The sequence below is a fragment of the Hyla sarda genome, unplaced genomic scaffold (genome assembly GCF_029499605.1).
Source record: "Hyla sarda isolate aHylSar1 unplaced genomic scaffold, aHylSar1.hap1 scaffold_687, whole genome shotgun sequence".
NCBI lineage: Eukaryota > Metazoa > Chordata > Amphibia > Anura > Hylidae > Hyla > Hyla sarda.
In genome coordinates, this window is record NW_026610704.1 from 108,385 (window position 1) to 127,161 (window position 18,777).

At 46.0% G+C, this 18,777-nt stretch overlaps 8 non-coding genes across 8 annotated transcripts; all 8 read left to right on the forward strand.

The window, feature by feature from the left end:
• Nucleotides 1-936: 936 nt before the first annotated feature.
• On the forward strand, nucleotides 937-1,127 carry LOC130343604 (U2 spliceosomal RNA). The gene has a single exon (XR_008882890.1). It is a non-coding gene; the product is annotated as a U2 spliceosomal RNA (small nuclear RNA).
• Nucleotides 1,128-3,216: 2,089 nt separating this feature from the next.
• On the forward strand, nucleotides 3,217-3,407 carry LOC130343605 (U2 spliceosomal RNA). The gene has a single exon (XR_008882891.1). It is a non-coding gene; the product is annotated as a U2 spliceosomal RNA (small nuclear RNA).
• A 2,094-nt stretch (nucleotides 3,408-5,501) lies between these two features.
• LOC130343606 (U2 spliceosomal RNA) lies at nucleotides 5,502-5,692 on the forward strand. Its single transcript, XR_008882892.1, has one exon. It is a non-coding gene; the product is annotated as a U2 spliceosomal RNA (small nuclear RNA).
• Nucleotides 5,693-7,783: 2,091 nt separating this feature from the next.
• On the forward strand, nucleotides 7,784-7,974 carry LOC130343608 (U2 spliceosomal RNA). Its single transcript, XR_008882893.1, has one exon. It is a non-coding gene; the product is annotated as a U2 spliceosomal RNA (small nuclear RNA).
• Nucleotides 7,975-10,070: 2,096 nt separating this feature from the next.
• On the forward strand, nucleotides 10,071-10,261 carry LOC130343609 (U2 spliceosomal RNA). Its single transcript, XR_008882894.1, has one exon. It is a non-coding gene; the product is annotated as a U2 spliceosomal RNA (small nuclear RNA).
• Nucleotides 10,262-12,358: 2,097 nt separating this feature from the next.
• Nucleotides 12,359-12,549, forward strand: LOC130343610 (U2 spliceosomal RNA). The gene has a single exon (XR_008882895.1). It is a non-coding gene; the product is annotated as a U2 spliceosomal RNA (small nuclear RNA).
• Nucleotides 12,550-14,639: 2,090 nt separating this feature from the next.
• On the forward strand, nucleotides 14,640-14,830 carry LOC130343611 (U2 spliceosomal RNA). Its single transcript, XR_008882896.1, has one exon. It is a non-coding gene; the product is annotated as a U2 spliceosomal RNA (small nuclear RNA).
• A 2,093-nt stretch (nucleotides 14,831-16,923) lies between these two features.
• On the forward strand, nucleotides 16,924-17,114 carry LOC130343613 (U2 spliceosomal RNA). Its single transcript, XR_008882898.1, has one exon. It is a non-coding gene; the product is annotated as a U2 spliceosomal RNA (small nuclear RNA).
• Nucleotides 17,115-18,777: the final 1,663 nt, after the last annotated feature.

Genomic DNA, 18,777 nt, shown 5'->3' on the forward strand with positions numbered 1-18,777 from the left:
TTTAAAAGTGATTTCGGCGGAGAAATATATATATATATATATATATATATATATATATATATATGCGCACACACACACATAGATATAAACGTATTCTCCGTTGAGATATTGCAGCCGCTGCTGTGTCCAGGCCCAGGAGCCTTAGCACTGTGCTGTGATGTCACTCAATACCACTGACATCACTAGGTGTAAACAACATCTCTCCTTTGCTGTGTATGTGACTATGGAGCTGTTTGGTGATGTCGTCTATTACGGCCTTCATAGAAGCAACAGGAGATTGTTGCATCCATCTTGAACCCTCAGAACTACAGTGCTATGATGTCACTCACTTCCACAGGCCTTGCAGAGTGTAAACAACAACAACCCAGCTTTGTTGTGTATGTAACCATAGGGATTTGTGATGTCACCTAGAACCTTCACAGCAGCGACAGCTTTATGAGGAGCATCAGCACTGCTCTGCCTGAGCAGAACCATCACCGCCATAGGTTGTCAAATAACCCGGATTTAACCCACACAGGTAAGTCCAATGGGGTGCAGGCATGTCCTCTATGCTTACAGCTTCCCGTGGGTGTTGGTTTGATACCGTTTGGGGACAGCCAAGGAGGCATCTGCAGGCAACAAAGGTAGGTGTGTGCTTGTGTGTGTGTTTCCTATGCAGATCCTAAGCCCAGTGTCACATGCAAGTAGGAGGAGTAAGAAGGGTTCCTGGCAAATCCGGGTTATGGATTGCATTTAAAAAGGCCCCGTGGGAGTGCAATGGGCCCCTGTCTTGCTGCTTAGCAATAATGGTATGGGTTTAGGTTCTGCTGTGTGTACTGGTGGTTGACTGCCCCCCAGCCCAGAGTGTGCATGGAAAATTGTCTGGCAGCCTCCCTGACAGCAAGCAGTGATAGTGCCCATGAAGGGGACCTTGTTGGGCCCGCCCCTTTCACGGTTATCGCTTCTCGGCCTTTTGGCTAAGATCAAGTGTAGTATCTGTTCTTATCAGTTTAATATCTGATACGTCCCCTATCTGGGGACCATATATTAAATGGATTTTTGAGAACGGGGGCCGATTTCGAAGCTTGCTTCCGTCGCCCTATGCATTGACCCGATATGGCAGTATCTTCGGGTACAGTGCACCACCCCCTTACAGGGTTAAAAAGAAAGATTCCTACTTTCATTGCTACCTGCTTGCTGGCTAGCCAGCTAGCCAGCCCTGTGGGCCTTGCTGCTGCTGCAGCCAAAAAACAAAAGGTGGTGCTGCTGCTGCTTCTGCTGCTTCTGCTTCTGCTTGTGTCTGGCCCCTGTTGGAGCGTCCAGGCACAGGACTTCTGCTGCTGCTGACTAAATGGCCTCCTTAATTGGATCATTTGAGTAGCCAGCACACCTGTGCAGGTAGGGCATGACATGATAGGCAGCTGCCTTGATAGCGGGTGGGTGCTGAATGTTCCTAATTGACAAAATAAGATTAATGCTTATGAAGAAATATAAAATCTCATCCCTTCCCCAATATCGCGCCACACCCCTACCCCTTAATTCCCTGGTTGAACTTGATGGACATATGTCTTTTTTCGACCGTACTAACTATGTAACTATGTAACATAACATGGGGGGGGGGGGGGTCTCCTGGCTGTTCACACAGGTGTGTCATTGCTGTACATTGACCATGCATTGCTTCTGTGGTATTGCAAAGGCAAAGACAAATGCTTCCAGCCATCCATTGCACTAATGGATTGGTCATCAGCTGGCTGTCTATGTCCCGCATCAATATAGACCAAAGTACAGAGGGTTAGGCTATGCTATTGTGCACCTACCTGATGCATCAGAAGGTGCGAGGCCCTTGCTAAATTCTGTGCACAGACTTTGAGATCTATGCTTTAGACTGTATCTAAACCTGCTCCAACATGGACTGACATTCTGGCCTACTTTCAGCCGATGCGACTTGTCTGTCGCTGAACAGTCGCTTTTTATGTATTCAGCACCTATGTATAATGTTGTAAAAATGCTCTAGAAGCTAAAGTCGCAGAAATGTCACACATATTTGGCCTGCAACTTTCTGTGCGACAAATTCAGACAGGAAAAATCAGTATAAATCCTTAGAAAATTATCCCCCAGTGTCTCCATCTGCTGGCGGTATTGAATAAGCATTGCTGCACTGATGGGGTATGCATTAGACGAAAAAAAAGAAGAAAAAGAAGAATAATACGCCCAGAAAAGAGGCGAAAAGGAGAAAAACGTAAAAAAACGTGAAAAAAAAGTAAGAGGAAGAGAAGGGAAAAAAAGGTGGAAATGGGTTTAAAAGTGATTTCGGCGGAGAAATATATATATATATATATATATATATATATATATATATATATATGCGCACACACACACATAGATATAAACGTATTCTCCGTTGAGATATTGCAGCCGCTGCTGTGTCCAGGCCCAGGAGCCTTAGCACTGTGCTGTGATGTCACTCAATACCACTGACATCACTAGGTGTAAACAACATCTCTCCTTTGCTGTGTATGTGACTATGGAGCTGTTTGGTGATGTCGTCTATTACGGCCTTCATAGAAGCAACAGGAGATTGTTGCATCCATCTTGAACCCTCAGAACTACAGTGCTATGATGTCACTCACTTCCACAGGCCTTGCAGAGTGTAAACAACAACAACCCAGCTTTGTTGTGTATGTAACCATAGGGATTTGTGATGTCACCTAGAACCTTCACAGCAGCGACAGCTTTATGAGGAGCATCAGCACTGCTCTGCCTGAGCTGAACCATCACCGCCATAGGTTGTCAAATAACCCGGATTTAACCCACACAGGTAAGTCCAATGGGGTGCAGGCATGTCCTCTATGCTTACAGCTTCCCGTGGGTGTTGGTTTGATACCGTTTGGGGACAGCCAAGGAGGCATCTGCAGGCAACAAAGGTAGGTGTGTGCTTGTGTGTGTGTTTCCTATGCAGATCCTAAGCCCAGTGTCACATGCAAGTAGGAGGAGTAAGAAGGGTTCCTGGCAAATCCGGGTTATGGATTGCATTTAAAAAGGCCCCGTGGGAGTGCAATGGGCCCCTGTCTTGCTGCTTAGCAATAATGGTATGGGTTTAGGTTCTGCTGTGTGTACTGGTGGTTGACTGCCCCCCAGCCCAGAGTGTGCATGGAAAATTGTCTGGCAGCCTCCCTGACAGCAAGCAGTGATAGTGCCCATGAAGGGGACCTTGTTGGGCCCGCCCCTTTCACGGTTATCGCTTCTCGGCCTTTTGGCTAAGATCAAGTGTAGTATCTGTTCTTATCAGTTTAATATCTGATACGTCCCCTATCTGGGGACCATATATTAAATGGATTTTTGAGAACGGGGGCCGATTTCGAAGCTTGCTTCCGTCGCCCTATGCATTGACCCGATATGGCAGTATCTTCGGGTACAGTGCACCACCCCCTTACAGGGTTAAAAAGAAAGATTCCTACTTTCATTGCTACCTGCTTGCTGGCTAGCCAGCTAGCCAGCCCTGTGGGCCTTGCTGCTGCTGCAGCCAAAAAACAAAAGGTGGTGCTGCTGCTGCTTCTGCTGCTTCTGCTTCTGCTTGTGTCTGGCCCCTGTTGGAGCGTCCAGGCACAGGACTTCTGCTGCTGCTGACTAAATGGCCTCCTTAATTGGATCATTTGAGTAGCCAGCACACCTGTGCAGGTAGGGCATGACATGATAGGCAGCTGCCTTGATAGCGGGTGGGTGCTGAATGTTCCTAATTGACAAAATAAGATTAATGCTTATGAAGAAATATAAAATCTCATCCCTTCCCCAATATCGCGCCACACCCCTACCCCTTAATTCCCTGGTTGAACTTGATGGACATATGTCTTTTTTCGACCGTACTAACTATGTAACTATGTAACATAACATGGGGGGGGGGGGGGGTCTCCTGGCTGTTCACACAGGTGTGTCATTGCTGTACATTGACCATGCATTGCTTCTGTGGTATTGCAAAGGCAAAGACAAATGCTTCCAGCCATCCATTGCACTAATGGATTGGTCATCAGCTGGCTGTCTATGTCCCGCATCAATATAGACCAAAGTACAGAGGGTTAGGCTATGCTATTGTGCACCTACCTGATGCATCAGAAGGTGCGAGGCCCTTGCTAAATTCTGTGCACAGACTTTGAGATCTATGCTTTAGACTGTATCTAAACCTGCTCCAACATGGACTGACATTCTGGCCTACTTTCAGCCGATGCGACTTGTCTGTCGCTGAACAGTCGCTTTTTATGTATTCAGCACCTATGTATAATGTTGTAAAAATGCTCTAGAAGCTAAAGTCGCAGAAATGTCACACATATTTGGCCTGCAACTTTCTGTGCGACAAATTCAGACAGGAAAAATCAGTATAAATCCTTAGAAAATTATCCCCCAGTGTCTCCATCTGCTGGCGGTATTGAATAAGCATTGCTGCACTGATGGGGTATGCATTAGACGAAAAAAAAGAAGAAAAAGAAGAATAATACGCCCAGAAAAGAGGCGAAAAGGAGAAAAACGTAAAAAAACGTGAAAAAAAAGTAAGAGGAAGAGAAGGGAAAAAAAGGTGGAAATGGGTTTAAAAGTGATTTCGGCGGAGAAATATATATATATATATATATATATATATATATATATATATATATATATGCGCACACACACACATAGATATAAACGTATTCTCCGTTGAGATATTGCAGCCGCTGCTGTGTCCAGGCCCAGGAGCCTTAGCACTGTGCTGTGATGTCACTCAATACCACTGACATCACTAGGTGTAAACAACATCTCTCCTTTGCTGTGTATGTGACTATGGAGCTGTTTGGTGATGTCGTCTATTACGGCCTTCATAGAAGCAACAGGAGATTGTTGCATCCATCTTGAACCCTCAGAACTACAGTGCTATGATGTCACTCACTTCCACAGGCCTTGCAGAGTGTAAACAACAACAACCCAGCTTTGTTGTGTATGTAACCATAGGGATTTGTGATGTCACCTAGAACCTTCACAGCAGCGACAGCTTTATGAGGAGCATCAGCACTGCTCTGCCTGAGCAGAACCATCACCGCCATAGGTTGTCAAATAACCCGGATTTAACCCACACAGGTAAGTCCAATGGGGTGCAGGCATGTCCTCTATGCTTACAGCTTCCCGTGGGTGTTGGTTTGATACCGTTTGGGGACAGCCAAGGAGGCATCTGCAGGCAACAAAGGTAGGTGTGTGCTTGTGTGTGTGTTTCCTATGCAGATCCTAAGCCCAGTGTCACATGCAAGTAGGAGGAGTAAGAAGGGTTCCTGGCAAATCCGGGTTATGGATTGCATTTAAAAAGGCCCCGTGGGAGTGCAATGGGCCCCTGTCTTGCTGCTTAGCAATAATGGTATGGGTTTAGGTTCTGCTGTGTGTACTGGTGGTTGACTGCCCCCCAGCCCAGAGTGTGCATGGAAAATTGTCTGGCAGCCTCCCTGACAGCAAGCAGTGATAGTGCCCATGAAGGGGACCTTGTTGGGCCCGCCCCTTTCACGGTTATCGCTTCTCGGCCTTTTGGCTAAGATCAAGTGTAGTATCTGTTCTTATCAGTTTAATATCTGATACGTCCCCTATCTGGGGACCATATATTAAATGGATTTTTGAGAACGGGGGCCGATTTCGAAGCTTGCTTCCGTCGCCCTATGCATTGACCCGATATGGCAGTATCTTCGGGTACAGTGCACCACCCCCTTACAGGGTTAAAAAGAAAGATTCCTACTTTCATTGCTACCTGCTTGCTGGCTAGCCAGCTAGCCAGCCCTGTGGGCCTTGCTGCTGCTGCAGCCAAAAAACAAAAGGTGGTGCTGCTGCTGCTTCTGCTGCTTCTGCTTCTGCTTGTGTCTGGCCCCTGTTGGAGCGTCCAGGCACAGGACTTCTGCTGCTGCTGACTAAATGGCCTCCTTAATTGGATCATTTGAGTAGCCAGCACACCTGTGCAGGTAGGGCATGACATGATAGGCAGCTGCCTTGATAGCGGGTGGGTGCTGAATGTTCCTAATTGACAAAATAAGATTAATGCTTATGAAGAAATATAAAATCTCATCCCTTCCCCAATATCGCGCCACACCCCTACCCCTTAATTCCCTGGTTGAACTTGATGGACATATGTCTTTTTTCGACCGTACTAACTATGTAACTATGTAACATAACATGGGGGGGGGGGGGTCTCCTGGCTGTTCACACAGGTGTGTCATTGCTGTACATTGACCATGCATTGCTTCTGTGGTATTGCAAAGGCAAAGACAAATGCTTCCAGCCATCCATTGCACTAATGGATTGGTCATCAGCTGGCTGTCTATGTCCCGCATCAATATAGACCAAAGTACAGAGGGTTAGGCTATGCTATTGTGCACCTACCTGATGCATCAGAAGGTGCGAGGCCCTTGCTAAATTCTGTGCACAGACTTTGAGATCTATGCTTTAGACTGTATCTAAACCTGCTCCAACATGGACTGACATTCTGGCCTACTTTCAGCCGATGCGACTTGTCTGTCGCTGAACAGTCGCTTTTTATGTATTCAGCACCTATGTATAATGTTGTAAAAATGCTCTAGAAGCTAAAGTCGCAGAAATGTCACACATATTTGGCCTGCAACTTTCTGTGCGACAAATTCAGACAGGAAAAATCAGTATAAATCCTTAGAAAATTATCCCCCAGTGTCTCCATCTGCTGGCGGTATTGAATAAGCATTGCTGCACTGATGGGGTATGCATTAGACGAAAAAAAAGAAGAAAAAGAAGAATAATACGCCCAGAAAAGAGGCGAAAAGGAGAAAAACGTAAAAAAAACGTGAAAAAAAAGTAAGAGGAAGAGAAGGGAAAAAAAGGTGGAAATGGGTTTAAAAGTGATTTCGGCGGAGAAATATATATATATATATATATATATATATATATATATATATATATATGCGCACACACACACATAGATATAAACGTATTCTCCGTTGAGATATTGCAGCCGCTGCTGTGTCCAGGCCCAGGAGCCTTAGCACTGTGCTGTGATGTCACTCAATACCACTGACATCACTAGGTGTAAACAACATCTCTCCTTTGCTGTGTATGTGACTATGGAGCTGTTTGGTGATGTCGTCTATTACGGCCTTCATAGAAGCAACAGGAGATTGTTGCATCCATCTTGAACCCTCAGAACTACAGTGCTATGATGTCACTCACTTCCACAGGCCTTGCAGAGTGTAAACAACAACAACCCAGCTTTGTTGTGTATGTAACCATAGGGATTTGTGATGTCACCTAGAACCTTCACAGCAGCGACAGCTTTATGAGGAGCATCAGCACTGCTCTGCCTGAGCAGAACCATCACCGCCATAGGTTGTCAAATAACCCGGATTTAACCCACACAGGTAAGTCCAATAGGGTGCAGGCATGTCCTCTATGCTTACAGCTTCCCGTGGGTGTTGGTTTGATACCGTTTGGGGACAGCCAAGGAGGCATCTGCAGGCAACAAAGGTAGGTGTGTGCTTGTGTGTGTGTTTCCTATGCAGATCCTAAGCCCAGTGTCACATGCAAGTAGGAGGAGTAAGAAGGGTTCCTGGCAAATCCGGGTTATGGATTGCATTTAAAAAGGCCCCGTGGGAGTGCAATGGGCCCCTGTCTTGCTGCTTAGCAATAATGGTATGGGTTTAGGTTCTGCTGTGTGTACTGGTGGTTGACTGCCCCCCAGCCCAGAGTGTGCATGGAAAATTGTCTGGCAGCCTCCCTGACAGCAAGCAGTGATAGTGCCCATGAAGGGGACCTTGTTGGGCCCGCCCCTTTCACGGTTATCGCTTCTCGGCCTTTTGGCTAAGATCAAGTGTAGTATCTGTTCTTATCAGTTTAATATCTGATACGTCCCCTATCTGGGGACCATATATTAAATGGATTTTTGAGAACGGGGGCCGATTTCGAAGCTTGCTTCCGTCGCCCTATGCATTGACCCGATATGGCAGTATCTTCGGGTACAGTGCACCACCCCCTTACAGGGTTAAAAAGAAAGATTCCTACTTTCATTGCTACCTGCTTGCTGGCTAGCCAGCTAGCCAGCCCTGTGGGCCTTGCTGCTGCTGCAGCCAAAAAACAAAAGGTGGTGCTGCTGCTGCTTCTGCTGCTTCTGCTTCTGCTTGTGTCTGGCCCCTGTTGGAGCGTCCAGGCACAGGACTTCTGCTGCTGCTGACTAAATGGCCTCCTTAATTGGATCATTTGAGTAGCCAGCACACCTGTGCAGGTAGGGCATGACATGATAGGCAGCTGCCTTGATAGCGGGTGGGTGCTGAATGTTCCTAATTGACAAAATAAGATTAATGCTTATGAAGAAATATAAAATCTCATCCCTTCCCCAATATCGCGCCACACCCCTACCCCTTAATTCCCTGGTTGAACTTGATGGACATATGTCTTTTTTCGACCGTACTAACTATGTAACTATGTAACATAACATGGGGGGGGGGGGGGGGGGGTCTCCTGGCTGTTCACACAGGTGTGTCATTGCTGTACATTGACCATGCATTGCTTCTGTGGTATTGCAAAGGCAAAGACAAATGCTTCCAGCCATCCATTGCACTAATGGATTGGTCATCAGCTGGCTGTCTATGTCCCGCATCAATATAGACCAAAGTACAGAGGGTTAGGCTATGCTATTGTGCACCTACCTGATGCATCAGAAGGTGCGAGGCCCTTGCTAAATTCTGTGCACAGACTTTGAGATCTATGCTTTAGACTGTATCTAAACCTGCTCCAACATGGACTGACATTCTGGCCTACTTTCAGCCGATGCGACTTGTCTGTCGCTGAACAGTCGCTTTTTATGTATTCAGCACCTATGTATAATGTTGTAAAAATGCTCTAGAAGCTAAAGTCGCAGAAATGTCACACATATTTGGCCTGCAACTTTCTGTGCGACAAATTCAGACAGGAAAAATCAGTATAAATCCTTAGAAAATTATCCCCCAGTGTCTCCATCTGCTGGCGGTATTGAATAAGCATTGCTGCACTGATGGGGTATGCATTAGACGAAAAAAAAGAAGAAAAAGAAGAATAATACGCCCAGAAAAGAGGCGAAAAGGAGAAAAACGTAAAAAAACGTGAAAAAAAAGTAAGAGGAAGAGAAGGGAAAAAAAGGTGGAAATGGGTTTAAAAGTGATTTCGGCGGAGAAATATATATATATATATATATATATATATATATATATATATATATATGCGCACACACACACATAGATATAAACGTATTCTCCGTTGAGATATTGCAGCCGCTGCTGTGTCCAGGCCCAGGAGCCTTAGCACTGTGCTGTGATGTCACTCAATACCACTGACATCACTAGGTGTAAACAACATCTCTCCTTTGCTGTGTATGTGACTATGGAGCTGTTTGGTGATGTCGTCTATTACGGCCTTCATAGAAGCAACAGGAGATTGTTGCATCCATCTTGAACCCTCAGAACTACAGTGCTATGATGTCACTCACTTCCACAGGCCTTGCAGAGTGTAAACAACAACAACCCAGCTTTGTTGTGTATGTAACCATAGGGATTTGTGATGTCACCTAGAACCTTCACAGCAGCGACAGCTTTATGAGGAGCATCAGCACTGCTCTGCCTGAGCAGAACCATCACCGCCATAGGTTGTCAAATAACCCGGATTTAACCCACACAGGTAAGTCCAATGGGGTGCAGGCATGTCCTCTATGCTTACAGCTTCCCGTGGGTGTTGGTTTTATACCGTTTGGGGACAGCCAAGGAGGCATCTGCAGGCAACAAAGGTAGGTGTGTGCTTGTGTGTGTGTTTCCTATGCAGATCCTAAGCCCAGTGTCACATGCAAGTAGGAGGAGTAAGAAGGGTTCCTGGCAAATCCGGGTTATGGATTGCATTTAAAAAGGCCCCGTGGGAGTGCAATGGGCCCCTGTCTTGCTGCTTAGCAATAATGGTATGGGTTTAGGTTCTGCTGTGTGTACTGGTGGTTGACTGCCCCCCAGCCCAGAGTGTGCATGGAAAATTGTCTGGCAGCCTCCCTGACAGCAAGCAGTGATAGTGCCCATGAAGGGGACCTTGTTGGGCCCGCCCCTTTCACGGTTATCGCTTCTCGGCCTTTTGGCTAAGATCAAGTGTAGTATCTGTTCTTATCAGTTTAATATCTGATACGTCCCCTATCTGGGGACCATATATTAAATGGATTTTTGAGAACGGGGGCCGATTTCGAAGCTTGCTTCCGTCGCCCTATGCATTGACCCGATATGGCAGTATCTTCGGGTACAGTGCACCACCCCCTTACAGGGTTAAAAAGAAAGATTCCTACTTTCATTGCTACCTGCTTGCTGGCTAGCCAGCTAGCCAGCCCTGTGGGCCTTGCTGCTGCTGCAGCCAAAAAACAAAAGGTGGTGCTGCTGCTGCTTCTGCTGCTTCTGCTTCTGCTTGTGTCTGGCCCCTGTTGGAGCGTCCAGGCACAGGACTTCTGCTGCTGCTGACTAAATGGCCTCCTTAATTGGATCATTTGAGTAGCCAGCACACCTGTGCAGGTAGGGCATGACATGATAGGCAGCTGCCTTGATAGCGGGTGGGTGCTGAATGTTCCTAATTGACAAAATAAGATTAATGCTTATGAAGAAATATGAAATCTCATCCCTTCCCCAATATCGCGCCACACCCCTACCCCTTAATTCCCTGGTTGAACTTGATGGACATATGTCTTTTTTCGACCGTACTAACTATGTAACTATGTAACATAACATGGGGGGGGGGGGGGGGTCTCCTGGCTGTTCACACAGGTGTGTCATTGCTGTACATTGACCATGCATTGCTTCTGTGGTATTGCAAAGGCAAAGACAAATGCTTCCAGCCATCCATTGCACTAATGGATTGGTCATCAGCTGGCTGTCTATGTCCCGCATCAATATAGACCAAAGTACAGAGGGTTAGGCTATGCTATTGTGCACCTACCTGATGCATCAGAAGGTGCGAGGCCCTTGCTAAATTCTGTGCACAGACTTTGAGATCTATGCTTTAGACTGTATCTAAACCTGCTCCAACATGGACTGACATTCTGGCCTACTTTCAGCCGATGCGACTTGTCTGTCGCTGAACAGTCGCTTTTTATGTATTCAGCACCTATGTATAATGTTGTAAAAATGCTCTAGAAGCTAAAGTCGCAGAAATGTCACACATATTTGGCCTGCAACTTTCTGTGCGACAAATTCAGACAGGAAAAATCAGTATAAATCCTTAGAAAATTATCCCCCAGTGTCTCCATCTGCTGGCGGTATTGAATAAGCATTGCTGCACTGATGGGGTATGCATTAGACGAAAAAAAAGAAGAAAAAGAAGAATAATACGCCCAGAAAAGAGGCGAAAAGGAGAAAAACGTAAAAAAACGTGAAAAAAAAGTAAGAGGAAGAGAAGGGAAAAAAAGGTGGAAATGGGTTTAAAAGTGATTTCGGCGGAGAAATATATATATATATATATATATATATATATATATATATATATATATATATGCGCACACACACACATAGATATAAACGTATTCTCCGTTGAGATATTGCAGCCGCTGCTGTGTCCAGGCCCAGGAGCCTTAGCACTGTGCTGTGATGTCACTCAATACCACTGACATCACTAGGTGTAAACAACATCTCTCCTTTGCTGTGTATGTGACTATGGAGCTGTTTGGTGATGTCGTCTATTACGGCCTTCATAGAAGCAACAGGAGATTGTTGCATCCATCTTGAACCCTCAGAACTACAGTGCTATGATGTCACTCACTTCCACAGGCCTTGCAGAGTGTAAACAACAACAACCCAGCTTTGTTGTGTATGTAACCATAGGGATTTGTGATGTCACCTAGAACCTTCACAGCAGCGACAGCTTTATGAGGAGCATCAGCACTGCTCTGCCTGAGCAGAACCATCACCGCCATAGGTTGTCAAATAACCCGGATTTAACCCACACAGGTAAGTCCAATAGGGTGCAGGCATGTCCTCTATGCTTACAGCTTCCCGTGGGTGTTGGTTTGATACCGTTTGGGGACAGCCAAGGAGGCATCTGCAGGCAACAAAGGTAGGTGTGTGCTTGTGTGTGTGTTTCCTATGCAGATCCTAAGCCCAGTGTCACATGCAAGTAGGAGGAGTAAGAAGGGTTCCTGGCAAATCCGGGTTATGGATTGCATTTAAAAAGGCCCCGTGGGAGTGCAATGGGCCCCTGTCTTGCTGCTTAGCAATAATGGTATGGGTTTAGGTTCTGCTGTGTGTACTGGTGGTTGACTGCCCCCCAGCCCAGAGTGTGCATGGAAAATTGTCTGGCAGCCTCCCTGACAGCAAGCAGTGATAGTGCCCATGAAGGGGACCTTGTTGGGCCCGCCCCTTTCACGGTTATCGCTTCTCGGCCTTTTGGCTAAGATCAAGTGTAGTATCTGTTCTTATCAGTTTAATATCTGATACGTCCCCTATCTGGGGACCATATATTAAATGGATTTTTGAGAACGGGGGCCGATTTCGAAGCTTGCTTCCGTCGCCCTATGCATTGACCCGATATGGCAGTATCTTCGGGTACAGTGCACCACCCCCTTACAGGGTTAAAAAGAAAGATTCCTACTTTCATTGCTACCTGCTTGCTGGCTAGCCAGCTAGCCAGCCCTGTGGGCCTTGCTGCTGCTGCAGCCAAAAAACAAAAGGTGGTGCTGCTGCTGCTTCTGCTGCTTCTGCTTCTGCTTGTGTCTGGCCCCTGTTGGAGCGTCCAGGCACAGGACTTCTGCTGCTGCTGACTAAATGGCCTCCTTAATTGGATCATTTGAGTAGCCAGCACACCTGTGCAGGTAGGGCATGACATGATAGGCAGCTGCCTTGATAGCAGGTGGGTGCTGAATGTTCCTAATTGACAAAATAAGATTAATGCTTATGAAGAAATATAAAATCTCATCCCTTCCCCAATATCGCGCCACACCCCTACCCCTTAATTCCCTGGTTGAACTTGATGGACATATGTCTTTTTTCGACCGTACTAACTATGTAACTATGTAACATAACATGGGGGGGGGGGGGGGGGTCTCCTGGCTGTTCACACAGGTGTGTCATTGCTGTACATTGACCATGCATTGCTTCTGTGGTATTGCAAAGGCAAAGACAAATGCTTCCAGCCATCCATTGCACTAATGGATTGGTCATCAGCTGGCTGTCTATGTCCCGCATCAATATAGACCAAAGTACAGAGGGTTAGGCTATGCTATTGTGCACCTACCTGATGCATCAGAAGGTGCGAGGCCCTTGCTAAATTCTGTGCACAGACTTTGAGATCTATGCTTTAGACTGTATCTAAACCTGCTCCAACGTGGACTGACATTCTGGCCTACTTTCAGCCGATGCGACTTGTCTGTCGCTGAACAGTCGCTTTTTATGTATTCAGCACCTATGTATAATGTTGTAAAAATGCTCTAGAAGCTAAAGTCGCAGAAATGTCACACATATTTGGCCTGCAACTTTCTGTGCGACAAATTCAGACAGGAAAAATCAGTATAAATCCTTAGAAAATTATCCCCCAGTGTCTCCATCTGCTGGCGGTATTGAATAAGCATTGCTGCACTGATGGGGTATGCATTAGACGAAAAAAAAGAAGAAAAAGAAGAATAATACGCCCAGAAAAGAGGCGAAAAGGAGAAAAACGTAAAAAAACGTGAAAAAAAAGTAAGAGGAAGAGAAGGGAAAAAAAGGTGGAAATGGGTTTAAAAGTGATTTCGGCGGAGAAATATATATATATATATATATATATATATATATATATATATATGCGCACACACACACATAGATATAAACGTATTCTCCGTTGAGATATTGCAGCCGCTGCTGTGTCCAGGCCCAGGAGCCTTAGCACTGTGCTGTGATGTCACTCAATACCACTGACATCACTAGGTGTAAACAACATCTCTCCTTTGCTGTGTATGTGACTATGGAGCTGTTTGGTGATGTCGTCTATTACGGCCTTCATAGAAGCAACAGGAGATTGTTGCATCCATCTTGAACCCTCAGAACTACAGTGCTATGATGTCACTCACTTCCACAGGCCTTGCAGAGTGTAAACAACAACAACCCAGCTTTGTTGTGTATGTAACCATAGGGATTTGTGATGTCACCTAGAACCTTCACAGCAGCGACAGCTTTATGAGGAGCATCAGCACTGCTCTGCCTGAGCAGAACCATCACCGCCATAGGTTGTCAAATAACCCGGATTTAACCCACACAGGTAAGTCCAATGGGGTGCAGGCATGTCCTCTATGCTTACAGCTTCCCGTGGGTGTTGGTTTGATACCGTTTGGGGACAGCCAAGGAGGCATCTGCAGGCAACAAAGGTAGGTGTGTGCTTGTGTGTGTGTTTCCTATGCAGATCCTAAGCCCAGTGTCACATGCAAGTAGGAGGAGTAAGAAGGGTTCCTGGCAAATCCGGGTTATGGATTGCATTTAAAAAGGCCCCGTGGGAGTGCAATGGGCCCCTGTCTTGCTGCTTAGCAATAATGGTATGGGTTTAGGTTCTGCTGTGTGTACTGGTGGTTGACTGCCCCCCAGCCCAGAGTGTGCATGGAAAATTGTCTGGCAGCCTCCCTGACAGCAAGCAGTGATAGTGCCCATGAAGGGGACCTTGTTGGGCCCGCCCCTTTCACGGTTATCGCTTCTCGGCCTTTTGGCTAAGATCAAGTGTAGTATCTGTTCTTATCAGTTTAATATCTGATACGTCCCCTATCTGGGGACCATATATTAAATGGATTTTTGAGAACGGGGGCCGATTTCGAAGCTTGCTTCCGTCGCCCTATGCATTGACCCGATATGGCAGTATCTTCGGGTACAGTGCACCACCCCCTTACAGGGTTAAAAAGAAAGATTCCTACTTTCATTGCTACCTGCTTGCTGGCTAGCCAGCTAGCCAGCCCTGTGGGCCTTGCTGCTGCTGCAGCCAAAAAACAAAAGGTGGTGCTGCTGCTGCTTCTGCTGCTTCTGCTTCTGCTTGTGTCTGGCCCCTGTTGGAGCGTCCAGGCACAGGACTTCTGCTGCTGCTGACTAAATGGCCTCCTTAATTGGATCATTTGAGTAGCCAGCACACCTGTGCAGGTAGGGCATGACATGATAGGCAGCTGCCTTGATAGCGGGTGGGTGCTGAATGTTCCTAATTGACAAAATAAGATTAATGCTTATGAAGAAATATAAAATCTCATCCCTTCCCCAATATCGCGCCACACCCCTACCCCTTAATTCCCTGGTTGAACTTGATGGACATATGTCTTTTTTCGACCGTACTAACTATGTAACTATGTAACATAACATGGGGGGGGGGGGGGGGTCTCCTGGCTGTTCACACAGGTGTGTCATTGCTGTACATTGACCATGCATTGCTTCTGTGGTATTGCAAAGGCAAAGACAAATGCTTCCAGCCATCCATTGCACTAATGGATTGGTCATCAGCTGGCTGTCTATGTCCCGCATCAATATAGACCAAAGTACAGAGGGTTAGGCTATGCTATTGTGCACCTACCTGATGCATCAGAAGGTGCGAGGCCCTTGCTAAATTCTGTGCACAGACTTTGAGATCTATGCTTTAGACTGTATCTAAACCTGCTCCAACATGGACTGACATTCTGGCCTACTTTCAGCCGATGCGACTTGTCTGTCGCTGAACAGTCGCTTTTTATGTATTCAGCACCTATGTATAATGTTGTAAAAATGCTCTAGAAGCTAAAGTCGCAGAAATGTCACACATATTTGGCCTGCAACTTTCTGTGCGACAAATTCAGACAGGAAAAATCAGTATAAATCCTTAGAAAATTATCCCCCAGTGTCTCCATCTGCTGGCGGTATTGAATAAGCATTGCTGCACTGATGGGGTATGCATTAGACGAAAAAAAAGAAGAAAAAGAAGAATAATACGCCCAGAAAAGAGGCGAAAAGGAGAAAAACGTAAAAAAACGTGAAAAAAAAGTAAGAGGAAGAGAAGGGAAAAAAAGGTGGAAATGGGTTTAAAAGTGATTTCGGCGGAGAAATATATATATATATATATATATATATATATATATATATATATATATGCGCACACACACACATAGATATAAACGTATTCTCCGTTGAGATATTGCAGCCGCTGCTGTGTCCAGGCCCAGGAGCCTTAGCACTGTGCTGTGATGTCACTCAATACCACTGACATCACTAGGTGTAAACAACATCTCTCCTTTGCTGTGTATGTGACTATGGAGCTGTTTGGTGATGTTGTCTATTACGGCCTTCATAGAAGCAACAGGAGATTGTTGCATCCATCTAGAACCCTCAGAACTACAGTGCTATGATGTCACTCACTTCCACAGGCCTTGCAGAGTGTAAACAACAACAACCCAGCTTTGTTGTGTATGTAACCATAGGGATTTGTGATGTCACCTAGAACCTTCACAGCAGCGACAGCTTTATGAGGAGCATCAGCACTGCTCTGCCTGAGCAGAACCATCACCGCCATAGGTTGTCAAATAACCCGGATTTAACCCACACAGGTAAGTCCAATGGGGTGCAGGCATGTCCTCTATGCTTACAGCTTCCCGTGGGTGTTGGTTTGATACCGTTTGGGGACAGCCAAGGAGGCATCTGCAGGCAACAAAGGTAGGTGTGTGCTTGTGTGTGTGTTTCCTATGCAGATCCTAAGCCCAGTGTCACATGCAAGTAGGAGGAGTAAGAAGGGTTCCTGGCAAATCCGGGTTATGGATTGCATTTAAAAAGGCCCCGTGGGAGTGCAATGGGCCCCTGTCTTGCTGCTTAGCAATAATGGTATGGGTTTAGGTTCTGCTGTGTGTACTGGTGGTTGACTGCCCCCCAGCCCAGAGTGTGCATGGAAAATTGTCTGGCAGCCTCCCTGACAGCAAGCAGTGATAGTGCCCATGAAGGGGACCTTGTTGGGCCCGCCCCTTTCACGGTTATCGCTTCTCGGCCTTTTGGCTAAGATCAAGTGTAGTATCTGTTCTTATCAGTTTAATATCTGATACGTCCCCTATCTGGGGACCATATATTAAATGGATTTTTGAGAACGGGGGCCGATTTCGAAGCTTGCTTCCGTCGCCCTATGCATTGACCCGATATGGCAGTATCTTCGGGTACAGTGCACCACCCCCTTACAGGGTTAAAAAGAAAGATTCCTACTTTCATTGCTACCTGCTTGCTGGCTAGCCAGCTAGCCAGCCCTGTGGGCCTTGCTGCTGCTGCAGCCAAAAAACAAAAGGTGGTGCTGCTGCTGCTTCTGCTGCTTCTGCTTCTGCTTGTGTCTGGCCCCTGTTGGAGCGTCCAGGCACAGGACTTCTGCTGCTGCTGACTAAATGGCCTCCTTAATTGGATCATTTGAGTAGCCAGCACACCTGTGCAGGTAGGGCATGACATGATAGGCAGCTGCCTTGATAGCGGGTGGGTGCTGAATGTTCCTAATTGACAAAATAAGATTAATGCTTATGAAGAAATATAAAATCTCATCCCTTCCCCAATATCGCGCCACACCCCTACCCCTTAATTCCCTGGTTGAACTTGATGGACATATGTCTTTTTTCGACCGTACTAACTATGTAACTATGTAACATAACATGGGGGGTGGGGGGGGTCTCCTGGTTGTTCACACAGGTGTGTCATTGCTGTACATTGACCATGCATTGCTTCTGTGGTATTGCAAAGGCAAAGACAAATGCTTCCAGCCATCCATTGCACTAATGGATTGGTCATCAGCTGGCTGTCTATGTCCCGCATCAATATAGACCAAAGTACAGAGGGTTAGGCTATGCTATTGTGCACCTACCTGATGCATCAGAAGGTGCGAGGCCCTTGCTAAATTCTGTGCACAGACTTTGAGATCTATGCTTTAGACTGTATCTAAACCTGCTCCAACATGGACTGACATTCTGGCCTACTTTCAGCCGATGCGACTTGTCTGTCGCTGAACAGTCGCTTTTTATGTATTCAGCACCTATGTATAATGTTGTAAAAATGCTCTAGAAGCTAAAGTCGCAGAAATGTCACACATATTTGGCCTGCAACTTTCTGTGCGACAAATTCAGACAGGAAAAATCAGTATAAATCCTTAGAAAATTATCCCCCAGTGTCTCCATCTGCTGGCGGTATTGAATAAGCATTGCTGCACTGATGGGGTATGCATTAGACGAAAAAAAAGAAGAAAAAGAATAATACGCCCAGAAAAGAGGCGAAAAGGAGAAAAACGTAAAAAAACGTGAAAAAAAAGTAAGAGGAAGAGAAGGGAAAAAAAGGTGGAAATGGGTTTAAAAGTGATTTCGGCGGAGAAATATATATATATATATATATATATATATATATATATATATATATGCGCACACACACACATAGATATAAACGTATTCTCCGTTGAGATATTGCAGCCGCTGCTGTGTCCAGGCCCAGGAGCCTTAGCACTGTGCTGTGATGTCACTCAATACCACTGACATCACTAGGTGTAAACAACATCTCTCCTTTGCTGTGTATGTGACTATGGAGCTGTTTGGTGATGTCGTCTATTACGGCCTTCATAGAAGCAACAGGAGATTGTTGCATCCATCTTGAACCCTCAGAACTACAGTGCTATGATGTCACTCACTTCCACAGGCCTTGCAGAGTGTAAACAACAACAACCCAGCTTTGTTGTGTATGTAACCATAGGGATTTGTGATGTCACCTAGAACCTTCACAGCAGCGACAGCTTTATGAGGAGCATCAGCACTGCTCTGCCTGACCAGAACCATCACCGCCATAGGTTGTCAAATAACCCGGATTTAACCCA